Below are 13,312 nucleotides of genomic sequence, written 5' to 3' on the forward strand. Positions count from 1 at the left end.
GTATATTTACATAGCTTTATACACTGGCTCTTGGCCGCACGTACCGTTTCCCCCCACCCTCCATGTCATCTCCCGCTCGTCCATCCCCTCAAACAATCTCTCGTTCCCCCCCCCACCCCCCACCCAGGGTTGCTGCTGCTGCTGACCGACCTTCTTCTAACGCTCTGCGAGATATTCTAGGAACGGTTGCCATCGCCTGTAAAACCCCTGCGCAGACCCTCTCAAAGCAAACTTAATTCTCTCCAATTTTATGAACCCCGCCATGTCGTTAATCCAGGCCTCCACGTTGGGGGGCTTCGCCTCCTTCCACATTAGCAAGACCCTTCGCCGGGCTACTAGGGACGCAAAGGCCAGAATTCCGGCCTCTTTCGCCTCCTGCACTCCCGGCTCATCCACTACTCCAAATATTGCTAGCCCCCAGCTTGGCTTGACCCGGACTTTCACCACCTGGGATATTACTCCCGCCACTCCTCTCCAGAACCCCTCCAATGCCGGGCATGACCAAAACATATGGACATGGTTCGCCGGGCTCCCTGAACATCTTTCACATCTATCCTCTACCCCAAAGAACCTACTCAGCCTCGCCCTCATCAAATGCGCTCTGTAAAGCGTATAATTGTATCAGACTGAGCCTGGCACACGAGGAAGAGGTATTAACTCTACCCAGAGCGTCGGCCCATAGCCCTTCCTCAATCTCCTCCCCCAGCTCCTCCTCCCATTTACCTTTCAGTTCTTCTACCAGCGCTTCCCCCTCTTCTTTCATCTCTTGGTGTATTTCCGATAACTTGCCCTCCCCGACCCATACCCCCGAGATCACCCTACCTTGAACTTCTTGTGCCGGGAGCAACGGAAATTCCCTCACCTGTCGCCTCACAAAAGCCCTCACCTGCATATATCTAAATGTATTTCCCGGGGGTAACTCGAACTTCTCCTCCAGTGCCCCTCGGCTCGCAAACGTCCCGTCGATGAACAGGTCCCCCATTCTTCTTATCCCCGCCCGATGCCAGCCTTGGAACCCCCCGTCCATCTTCCCCGGGACAAACCGGTGGTTACCCCTGATCGGGGACCACACCGATGCTCCCATTGCACCCCTGTGTCTTCTCCACTGGCCCCAGATCTTTAGTGTTGCCGCCACCACCGGGCTTGTGGTGTATTTTGTCGGCGAGAGCGGCAGCGGTGCCGTTACCAATGCCCCCAGGCTTGTTCCTTTACAGGACGCCATCTCCATCCTCTTCCATGCCTCCCCCTCTCCCTCCATGACCCACCTGCGGATCATCGCCACGTTTGCTGCCCAGTAGTAACTCTCTAGGTTTGGCAAAGCCAACCCTCCTCGGTCCCTGTTGCGTTCCAAGAACCCTCTCCTAACCCTCGGGGTCTTATTTGCCCACACATACCCCATAATACTCCTACCTACTCTCTTGAAAAAGCCCTTGGTGATCACGATGGGGAGGCACTGAAACACAAACAGAAACCTTGGAAGGACCACCATTTTGACCGACTGCACCCTACCCGCCAACGAGAGCGGGAGCATGTCCCATCTTTTAAAATCCTCCTCCATTTGCTCCACCACTCTCGTCAAATTCAGTTTATGTAGGGCCCCCCAACCTCTGGCTATCTGGATCTCCAGATACCGAAAACTCTTCTCCGCCCTCCTCAGCGGTAGGTCCCCTATCCCTTTTTCTTGGTCCCCCGCCTGTAATACAAAAAGCTCACTCTTCTCTACATTAAGCTTGTAGCCCGAGAACTCTCCAAACTCCTTCAGAGTCTGCATGACCTCCACCATCCCCTCCATTGGGTCCGCCACGTATAGCAGCAGGTCATCCGCATATAGCGATACCCGATGCTCCTCTCCCCCGCGGACTATCCCCCTCCATTTCTGAGACTCCCTAAGTGATATGGCCAAGGGTTTGATCGCCAATGCAAACAACAGGGGGGACAGGGGGCACCCCTGTCTCGTCCCTCGGTACAGCCGAAAGTACTCCGACCTCCGCCGGTTCGTCACTACGCTCGCCACCGGGGCGCTGTAAAGGAGCTTAACCCATCTAATAAACCCTCCCCCGAACCCAAACCTGCGCAATACCTCCCAGAGGTACTCCCACTCTACTCGGTCAAAGGCTTTTTCCGCGTCCATAGCTGCCACTATCTCCGCCTCTCCCTCCTCCGATGTCATCGTTATCACGTTTAAGAGCCGCCGCACATTGGTATTTAACTGCCTGCCCTTTACGAATCCCATTTGGTCCTCGTGAATCACCCCCGGGACACAGTCCTCAATCCTAGTGGCCAGTACCTTAGCATCCACATTGAGGAGCGAAATCGGCCTGTACGATCCACATTGCAGTGGATCCTTGTCTCGCTTTAGAATCAAGGAGATTGTCGCCTCCGACATTGTCGGGGGCAGGGACCCCTCCTCGCTTGCCTCGTTGAAGGTCCTCACCAGTAGCGGGGCCAGCAGGTCCACATATTTTCTATAGAATTCCACCGGGAACCCGTCCGGCCCCGGGGCCTTCCCCGCCTGCATGCTCCCCAAACCCTTACTCAACTCCACCAACCCAATTGGTGCCCCCAAACCAGCCGCCACCTGCTCCTCCACCCTCAGGAACCCCAGCTGGTCCAGGAATCGCCTCATCCCCCCTTCCCCCCTGGGGGCTGGGATCTGTACAGCTCTTCATAGAAGTCCTTGAATACCTTATTTATTTTTGTTGCACTTCGAACCGTGGCTCCCCTTCCATCTTTGATTCCCCCTATTTCCCTCGCTGCCGTCCTCTTACGGAGCTGGTGCGCCAGCATCCGACTAGCTTTTTCCCCGTACTCATAAGTCGCCCCTTGCGCCTTCCTCCACTGTGGCTCTGCCTTGCCCGTGGTCAACAGGTCAAACTCCGTCTGGCGCCGTCGTCTTTCCCCAAGTAATCTTTCCTCCGGGGCCTCTGCGTATCTCCTGTCCACTCGCAAGATCTCCCCCACTAACCTCTCCCTTTCCATTCCCTCTATCTTCTCCCTATGAGCCCTGCTGGAGATCAGCTCTCCCCTGATCACCGCCTCCCATACCACCCCCACTCGCACCTCCCTGTTGTCGTTGGCCTCCAAGTACCTTTCAATACACCCCCTCACCTTCCCACACACCACACACCACCTCATCGGCCAGCAGTCCCACATCCAGCCGCCACAGCGGGCGTTGGTCCCTCTCCTCTCCCAGCTCCAGTTCCACCCAGTGCGGGGCATGGTCCGAAACGGCTATGGCCGAATACTCCGTCCGCTCCACTCTCGGGATGAGCGCCCTGCCCAGAACAAAGAAATCTATCCGGGAGTAAGCCTTATGCACGTGGGAGAAAAAAGAAAATTCCCTGGCCTGCGGTCATTGCAAACTTCCACGGGTCCACTCCCCCCATCTGATCCATAAACTCCCTAAGTACCTTGGCCGCCACCGGCCTCCTTCCCGTCCTTGATCTGGAGCGGTCCAGTGCTGGGTCCAGCACCGTATTGAAGTCCCCTCCCATTATCAGTCCTCCTACCTCCAGGTCCGGAATGCGCCCCAACATGCGCTTCATAATAGAATCATAGAATCATAGAAGTTTACAGCATGGAAACAGGCCCTTCGGCCCAACCAGTCCATGCCGCCCAGTTTTTTACCATTAAGCTAGTCCCAGTTGCCCGCACTTGGCCCATAACCCTCTATACCCATCTTACCCATGTAACCATCTAAATGCTTTTTGAAAGACACAATTGTACCCGCTTCTACTACTACCTCTGGCAGCCCATTCCAGACACTCACTACCCTCTGAGTGAAGAAATTGCCCCTCTGGGCCCTTCTGAATCTCTCCCCTCTCACCTTAAACCTATGCCCTCTAGTTTTAGACTCCCCTACCTTTGGGAAAAGATGTTGACTATCTACCTTATCTATGCCCCTCATTATTTTATAGACCTCTATAAGATCACCCCTAAGCCTCCTACGCTCCAGGGAAAAAAGTCCCAGTCTATCCAGCCTCTCCTTATAACTCAAACCATCAAGTCCCGGCAACATCCTAGTAAATCTTTTCTGCACTCTTTCTAGTTTAATAATATCCTTTCTATAATAGGGTGACCAGAACTGCACACAGTATTCCAAGTGTGGCCGTACCAATGTCTTGTACAACTTCAACAAGACGTCCCAACTCCTATATTCAATGTTCTGACCAATGAAACCAAGCATGCCGAATGCCTTCCTCACCACCCTGTCCACCTGCGACTCCACCTTCAAGGAGCTATGAACCTGTACTCCTAGATCTCTTTGTTCTATAACTCTCCCCAACGCCATACCATTAACTGAGTAGGTCCTGGCCTGATTCGATCTGCCAAAATGCATCACCTCACATTTATCTAAATTAAACTCCATCTGCCATTCGTCGGCCCACTGGCCTAATTGATCAAGATCCCGTTGCAATCCTAGATAACCTTCTTCACTATCCACTGTGCCACCAATCTTGGTGTCATCTGCAAACTTACTAACCATGCCTCCTAAATTCTCATCCAAATCATTAATATAAATCACAAATAACAGTGGACCCAGCACCGATCCCTGAGGCACACCACTGGTCACAGGCCTCCAGTTTGAAAAACAACCCTCTACAACCACCCTCTGCCTTCTGTCGTCCAGCCAATTTTGAATCCAATTGGCAACCTCACCCTGGATCCCGTGAGCTTTAACCTTCTGCAACAACCTACCATGCGGTACCTTGTCAAAGGCTTTGCTAAAGTCCATGTAGACAACGTCTACTGCACTACCCTCATCTACCTTCTTGGTCACTCCCTCAAAAAACTCAATCAAATTTGTGAGACATGATTTTCCACGCACAAAGCCATGCTGACTGCCCCGAATCAGTCCTTGCCTCTCTAAATGCTTGTAGATCCTGTCTCTCAGAATACCTTCTAGCAACTTACCTACTACAGACGTTAGGCTCACCGGTCTGTAGTTCCCAGGCTTTTCCCTGCTGCCCTTCTTAAACAAGGGCACAACATTCGCCACTCTCCAATCTTCAGGCACCTCACCTGTGGCTGCCGATGATTCAAATATCTCGGTTAGGGGACCCGCAATTTCCTCCCTAGCCTCCCACAACATCCTGGGATACATTTCATCAGGTCCCGGGGATTTATCTACCTTGATGCGCTTTAAGACTTCCAGCACCTCCTCCTCTGTAATATGCACACTTCTCAAGACATCACTATTTATTTCCCTTAGTTTCCTAACATCCATGCCTTTCTCCACCGTGAATACCGATGAGAAATATTCATTCAGGATCTCACCCAACTCTTGTGGCTCTGCACATAGATTCCCTTGTTGATCCTTAAGAGGCCCTACTCTGTCCCTAGTTACTCTTTTCCCCTTTATGTATCTTTATGTATTCATAAATCCCGCATCATCCCAGTTCGGGGCGTATACATTTACCAACACCACCCACGTCCCTTGCAACCTACCACTCACCATTACATATCTCCCTCCATTATCCGCTACGATAGTCTTGGCCTCAAATGACACATGCTTTCCCACCAGAATTGCCACCCCTCTATTTTTTGCGTCCAGTCCCGAGTGAAATACCTGTCCTACCCATCCCTTTCTTAACCTGACCTGGTCCGCCACCTTCAGGTGTGTCTCTTGGAGCATGGCCACGTCTGCCTTCAGTCCCTTCAGTCGCGAACACTCGAGCCCTCTTCACCGGCCCATTCAGGCCCCTCACGTTCCACGTTATCAGCCGGATTGGAGGGACTCTCACCCCCCCCCCCCCGCCGACTAGCCATCTCCTTTTCTGGGCCAGTCCCTTGGCCGCGTCCCCCTCACTCTCCAGTCCCCCAGCCGGGGGACCCCCGTCCCAGCCACCTCTTCTGTGTCCCGTTCTCTTTCGGCCAGTGCAGCAGCAACCCTTTCCCCCCCCACTTCCCCCCCTCCCTCCTCTCCCCCCCTTCCCCACCCCCCCCCCCCCCCAGCTCCCCGTCTAGCTTTTTTGCTCCCCCCATATCCCTCCCGTAAGTCAGCTGACACCTGCTGACCCCGGCTTCCCCCGCCATCCCTTTAACCCCCCCATGTGGGAATCTCCCAATCAATGTACATTCCTTTGTTCCCCTTCCTGCCTTTTTGCCGCGCGCGGAAAAGACAACCCCGCGCTTTCCAAAGCCTGCCCCGCCCTCCATGGCGCAGCTCCTGTCGTGGCCTTGTCCCTCTCCCCCAGCCCATATAGCATTTCCTGCGCGTGGTTGACCCCCTATGTACAACAACCATCATACTTCAACCCTCAAACACCCCCCTCCCACACAAACCCTCAATTAGAGTCCAATTTTTCAGCTAGTATAAAGGTCCACGCCTCTTTGGGCGTTTCGAAGTAGTGGTGTTGGCCATTATGTGTAACCCACAGTCGCGCCGGCTGCAACATTCCAAATTTCACTCCTTTCCGATGCAGCACCACTTTGGCCCGGTTGAAACCCGCTCTCCGCTTAGCGACCTCCGCGCTCCAGTCCGGGTATATTCTGATCTCCGCATTGTCCCACTTGCTGCTCCGTTCCTTCTTGGCCCATTTCAGGACCCTCTCTCTGTCCGTAAACCGGTGAAATCTCACCACCATCGCCCTTGGCGGCTCTTTTGCCTTGGGCTTCCTCGCTAGCACTCGGTGCGTCCCATCCAGCTCCAGCAACCCCGGGGGGGGCCTCCGCGCCCATCAGCGTCCCGATCATTGTGCCCGCATATGCCGCGGCGTCGGCCCCCTCCACTCCTTCTGGGAGACCCAGGATCCTCAAATTGTTTCTCCTTGATCTGTTCTCCAGGTCTTCGAGTCTTCCCGCCCACGTCCTGTGCAGCGCCTCGTGCCGCTCCACTCTCTCCGCCAGGCCCACGAGCTCGTCGTCGTTCTCACTCACTTTTTCCTGGATCTTCACCTCTTGGGCTTTCTGGGTTGCTCCAAGTCTTTCAACCATTGCCAGTATAGGCGCCACCATCTCCTTACGCAGCTCCTCGAAGCAGCACTTGATGAACTCTTTCACCTCCTCTCTGTCCGTGGGCGCCGCCATTTTGTTTTTTTCTTCTTTTTCTTCTCCCGCTGCTCCAGGGCCGCCTTTTACGCCGATTCGCTGGGGGTCCGATCCATGCAGGTCTGTAGGGGACTTTCTCCTTCCTTCCCCATGGGTTGGTTTTTTTTTAAAGTGCCGTTGGGGCTCCGTTAGCGTGCCCAAAAGTCCGTTTTCACGGAAACTGCCAAATCGCGCGGCTTAGCTCCGCATCACCGCAACCCGGAAGTCTCAGAGTAGAATATGACACCCAGTTTTCATACACGTTTAGTCCCAAGTGTGGGCTTAAATGGAATGCCCTTTCCAAGGACCGGTGCAGACTCAATGGGCTGAATGACCTCCTGCACTGTAAATTCAATGATAAATTCTATGATCACACCCATGAGATGGTTATATTAACTGGAAGCCATTAGCCTACTGAGCCTTTTACATAGGAACAGGAAGAGTCCATTCAGCTCGTCGAACATGCTACATAGGAACAGGAAGAGTCCATTCAGCTCTTTGAACATGCTACATAGGAACAGGAAGAGTCCTTTCAGTTCTTCGAACATGCTACATAGGAACAGTAAGAGTCCATTCAGCTTTTCAAACATGCTACATAGGAACAGGAGGTGTCTATTCAGCTCTTCGAACATGCTACATAGGAACAGTCAGAGTCCATTCAACTCTTCGAACATGCTACGTAGGGTCAGGAAGAGTTCATTTAACTCTTCGAACATGCTACTTCGGAACAGTCAGAGTCCATTCAGCTCTTCGAACATGCTACATAGAAAGAGGAGGCCATTCAGCTCTTTGAACATGCTACATGGGAACAGGAAGAGTCCATTCACCTCTTCAAACATGTTACATAGGAACAGGAAGAGTCCATTCAACTCTTCAAACATGCTACATAGGAACAGGAAGAGTCCATTCAGCTTTTCAAACATGCTACATAGGAACAGGAGGCGTCTATTAAGCTCTTCGAACATGCTACATAGGAGCAGGAAGAGTCCATTCAACTCTTCGAACAAGCTACATAGGAACAGGAAGAGTCCATTCAGCTCTTCGAACATGCTACATAGGACCAGATAGAGGCCATTCACCTCTTTGAACATGCTACATAGGAACAGGAAGAGTCCATTCAGCTCTTCGAACATGCTACATAGGAAAAGCAAGAGTTAATTCAGCTCTTTGAACATGCTACATGGCAACAGGAAGAGTTAATTCAGCTCTTCGAACATGCTACATGGGAACAGGAGGAGACCATTCAGCTCTTCAAACATGCTACATAGGAACAGGAAGAGTCATTCAGCTCTTCGAACATGCTACATAGGAGCAGGAAGAGTCCATTCAGCTCTTCGAACATGCTACATAGGAATAGGAAGAGTTCATTCAGCTCTTCGAACATGCTACATTGGAACAGGCAGAGTCCATTCAGCTCTTTGAACATGCTACATAGGAACAGGAAGAGTCCATTCAGCTCTTCGAACATGCTACAGAGCAACAGGAAGAGTCCATTCACCTCTTCGAACATGATACATGGGAACAGGAAGAGTCCTTTCAGCTCTTTGAACATGCTACATAGGACCAGGAGGTGTCTATTCACCTCTTCGAACATGCTACATAGGAACAGGAAGAGTCCATTCACCTCTTCGAACATGCTACATAGGAACAGGAAGAGTCCATTCACCTCTTCGAACATGCTACATCGGAACAGGAGGAGACCATTCAGCTCTTCGAACATGCTACATAGGAACAGGAAGTGTCCATTCAGCACTTCGAACATGCTACAAAGGAGCAGGAAGAGTTCATTCAGCTCTTCAAACATGCTACATTGGAACAGGCAGAGTACATTCAGCTCTTTGAAAATGCTACATAGGAACAGGAAGAGGCCATTCAGCTCTTCAAACATGCTACATAGGAACAGGAAGAGTCCATTCAGCTCTTCGAACATGCTACATAGGAACAGGAAGAGTTCATTCAGCTCTTCGAACATGCTACATAGGAACAGGAAGACTCCATTCAACTCTTCGAACATGCGACATAGGAACAGGAAGAGTCTATTCAGCTCTTCGAACATGCTACATAGGCACAGGAAGAGTCCATTCAGCTCTTCGAACATGCTACATAGGAACAGGGGGAGACCATTCAGCTCTTCAAACATGCTACAGAGCAACAGGAAGAGTCCATTCAGCTCTTCGAACATGCTACATAGGAAAAGGAAGAGTTAATTCAGCTCTTCGAACATGCTACATAGGAACAGGAGGAGACCATTCAGCTCATCAAACATGCTACAGGGCAACAGGAAGAGTCCATTCAGCTCTTCGAACATGCTAAATAGGAATAGGAAGAGTTCATTCAACTCTTCAAACATGCTACATCGGAATAGGAGGAGTCCTTTCAGCTCTTCGAACATGCTACACAGGAATAGGAGGAGACCATTCAGCTCTTCAAACATGCTACATAGGAAAAGGAGGTGTCTATTCAGCTCTTCGAACATGCTACATAGGAACAGGAAGAGTCTATTCAGCTCTTCGAACATGCTACATATGAACAGGAAGAGTCCATTCAGCTCTTCAAACATGCTACAGAGCAACAGGAAGAGTCCATTCAGCTCTTCGAACATGCTACATAGGAACAGGAAGAGTCTATACAGCTCTTCGAACATGCTACATAGGAACAGGAAGAGTCCATTAAGCTCTTCGAACATGCTACATAGGAACTGGAAGAGTTCATTCAGCTCTTCGAACATGCTACATTGGAACAGGCAGAGTCCATTCACCTCTTTGAACATGCTACATAGGAACAGGAACAGTCCATTCAGCTCTTCGAACATGCTACATAGGAACAGGAGGTGTCTATTCAGCTCTTCGAACATGCTACATAGGAACAGGAGGTGACTATTCAGCCCTTCGAACATGCTACACAGGAACAGGAAGACTCCATTCAGCTCTTCGAACATGCTACATAGGAACAGGAAGAGTCCATTCAGCTCTTCGAACATGCTACATAGGAACAGGAAGACTCCATTCAGCTCTTCAAACATGCTACATAGGAACAGGAAGAGTCCATTCAGCTCTTCGAACATGCTACATAGGAACAGGAGGTGTCCATTCAGCTCTTCGAACATGCTACATAGGAACAGGAAGACTCCATTCAGCACTTCGAACATGCTACATAGGAACAGGAAGAGTCCATTCAGCTCTTCGAACATGCTACATAGGAACATGAAGAGTCAATTCAGCACTTCCAACATGCTACATAGGAACAGGAAGACTCCATTCAGCTCTTCAAACATGCTACATAGGAACAGGAAGAGTACATTCAGCTCTTCGAACATGCTACATAGGAACATGAAGAGTCAATTCAGCACTTCGAACATGCTACATCGGAACAGGAAGACTCCATTCAGCTCTTCAAACATGCTACATAGGAACAGGAAGAGTCCATTCAGCTCTTCGAACATGCTACAGAGCAACAGGAAGAGTCCATTCAACGCTTCGAACATGCTACATAGGAACAGGAGGTGTCCATTCAGCTCTTCGAACATGCTACATAGGAACAGGAAGACTCCATTCAGCACTTCGAACATGCTACATGGGAACAGGAAGAGTCCATTCAGCTCTTCGAACATGCTACATAGGAACATGAAGAGTCAATTCAGCACTTCCAACATGCTACATAGGAACAGGAAGACTCCATTCAGCTCTTCAAACATGCTACATAGGAACAGGAAGAGTACATTCAGCTCTTTGAACATGCTACAGAGCAACAGGAAGAGTCCATTCAACTCTTCGAACATGCTACATAGGAACAGGAGGTGTCCATTCAGCTCTTCGAACATGCTACATCGGAACAGGAAGAGTCCATTTAGCTCTTCGAACATATGACATCGGAACAAGAAGAGTTCATTCAACTCTTCGAACATGCTACATAGGAACAGGAAGAGTCAATTCAGCTCTTCGAACATGCTACATAGGAACAGGAAGACCCCATTCAGCCCTTCAAACATGCTACATAGGAACAGGAAGAGTGCATTCAGCTCTTTGAACATGCTACATTGGAACAGGAAGAGTCCATTCAGCTCTTAGACCATGCTACATTGGAACAGGAAGAGTCCATTTAGCTCTTCGAACACACGACATAGGAACAAGAAGAGTTCATTCAACTCTTTGAACATGCTACATAGGAACAGGAAGAGTCAATTCAGCTCTTCGAACATGCTACATAGGAACAGGAAGACCCCATTCAGCCCTTCAAACATGCTACATAGGAACGGGAAGAGTCCATTCAGCTCTTAGAACATGCTACATTGGAACAGGAAGAGTCCATTTAACTCTTCGAACATGTTACACAGAAACAGGAAGAGTGCATTCAGCTCTTCGAACATGCTACATTGGAACAGGAAGACCCCATTCAGCTCTTCGAACATGCTACATAGGAACAGGAAGAGTCCATTCAGCTCTTAGAACATGCTACATTGGAACAGGAAGAGTCCATTTAACTCTTCGAACATGTTACACAGAAACAGGAAGAGTCAATTCAGCTCATCGAACATGCTACATAGGAACAGGAAGACCCCATTCAGCTCTTCGAACATGCTACATAGGAACAGGAAGAGTCCATTCAGCTCTTAGAACATGCTACATTGGAACAGAAAGAGTCCATTTAACTCTTCGAACATGTTACACAGAAACAGGAAGAGTGCATTCAGCTCTTCGAACATGCTACATTGGAACAGGAAGAGTCCATTTAGCTCTTCGAACATACGACATAGGAACAAGAAGAGTTCATTCAACTCTTCGAACATGCTAAATAGGAACAGGAAGAGTGCATTCAGCTCTTCGAACATGCTACATAGGAACAGGAAGAGTCCATTCAGCTCTTAGAACATGCTACATTGGAACAGGAAGAGTCCATTCAGCTCTTCGAACATGCTACATAGGAACAGGAAGAGTTCATTTAACTCTTCGAACATGTTACACAGAAACAGGAAGTCGATTCAGCTCTTCGAACATGTTACACAGGAATAGGAGGAGTCGATTCAGCTCTTCGAACATGCTACATAGGAACAGGAGGCGTCTATTCAGTTCTTCAAACATGCTACATAGGAATAGGAAGAGTCCATTTAGCTCTTTGAATATACGACATAGGAACAAGAAGAGTTCATTCAACTCTTCGAACATGCTACATAGGAACAGGAAGAGTCAATTCAGCTCTTCGAACATGCTACATGGGAACAGGAAGACCCCATACAGCCCTACAAACATGCTACATAGGAACAGGAAGAGTGCATTCAGCTCTTCGAACATGCTACATTGGAACAGGAAGAGTCCATTCAGCTCTTCGAACATGCTACATAGGAACAGGAAGAGTTCATTTAACTCTTCGAACATGTTACACAGAAACAGGAAGAGTCGATTCAGCTCTTCGAACATGTTACACAGAAACAGGAGGCGTCTATTCACCTCTTCGAACATGCTACATAGGAACAGGAATAATCCATTCAACTCTTTGAATATGCTACTTTGGAGCAGGAAGAGGCCACTCATCTCTTCGAACATGCTACATAGGAACAGGAAGAGTCCATTCAGCTCTGCGAACATACTACATAGGAACAGGAAGAGTCCATTCAGCTCTTCGAACATGTTACATATGAACAGGAGGCTTCTATTCAGCTCTTCGAACATGCTACACAGGAATAGGAGGAGTCGATTCAGCTCTTCGAACATGCTACATAGGAACAGGAGGCGTCTATTCAGCTCTTCAAACATGCTACATAGGAATAGGAGGAGTCGATTCAGCTCTTCGAACATGCTAGAGAGCAACAGGAAGAGTCCTTTCAGCTCTTTGAACATGCTACATAGGAACAGGAGGAGGCCATTCAACTCTTCAAACATGCTACAGAGCAACAGGAAGATTCCTTTCAGCTCTTCGAACATGCTACATAGGAACAGGAAGAGTCCATTCAGCTCTTCGAGCATGCTACAAAGGAACAGGAGGCGTCCATTCACCTCTTCGAACATGCTACATAGAAACAGGAAGAGTTAATTTAACTCTTCGAACATGCTACATAGGAACAGGAAGAGTCCATTCTGCTCTTTGAACATAGTACATATGAACAGGAAGAGTCCATTCAGCTCTTCGAACATGCTACATATGAACAGGAGGTGTCTATTCACCTCTTCGAACATGCTACATAGGAATAGGAGGAGTTCTTTCGGCTCTTCGAACATGCTACATAGGAACAGGACGCGTCTATTCACCTCTTCGAACATGCTACATAGGAATAGGAGGAGTTTATTTG

General features: G+C 49.4%; 1 protein-coding gene across 1 annotated transcript in view; it reads left to right on the forward strand.

The window, feature by feature from the left end:
• Positions 1 to 13,312, forward strand: part of LOC140397062 (calcium-activated potassium channel subunit alpha-1-like) — a 109,664-nt gene that overhangs the window by 35,954 nt on the left and 60,398 nt on the right. The gene's annotated exons all lie outside the window — the stretch shown is intronic.

This window comes from Scyliorhinus torazame, chromosome 20, assembly GCF_047496885.1.
Source record: "Scyliorhinus torazame isolate Kashiwa2021f chromosome 20, sScyTor2.1, whole genome shotgun sequence".
Classification (NCBI taxonomy): domain Eukaryota; kingdom Metazoa; phylum Chordata; class Chondrichthyes; order Carcharhiniformes; family Scyliorhinidae; genus Scyliorhinus; species Scyliorhinus torazame.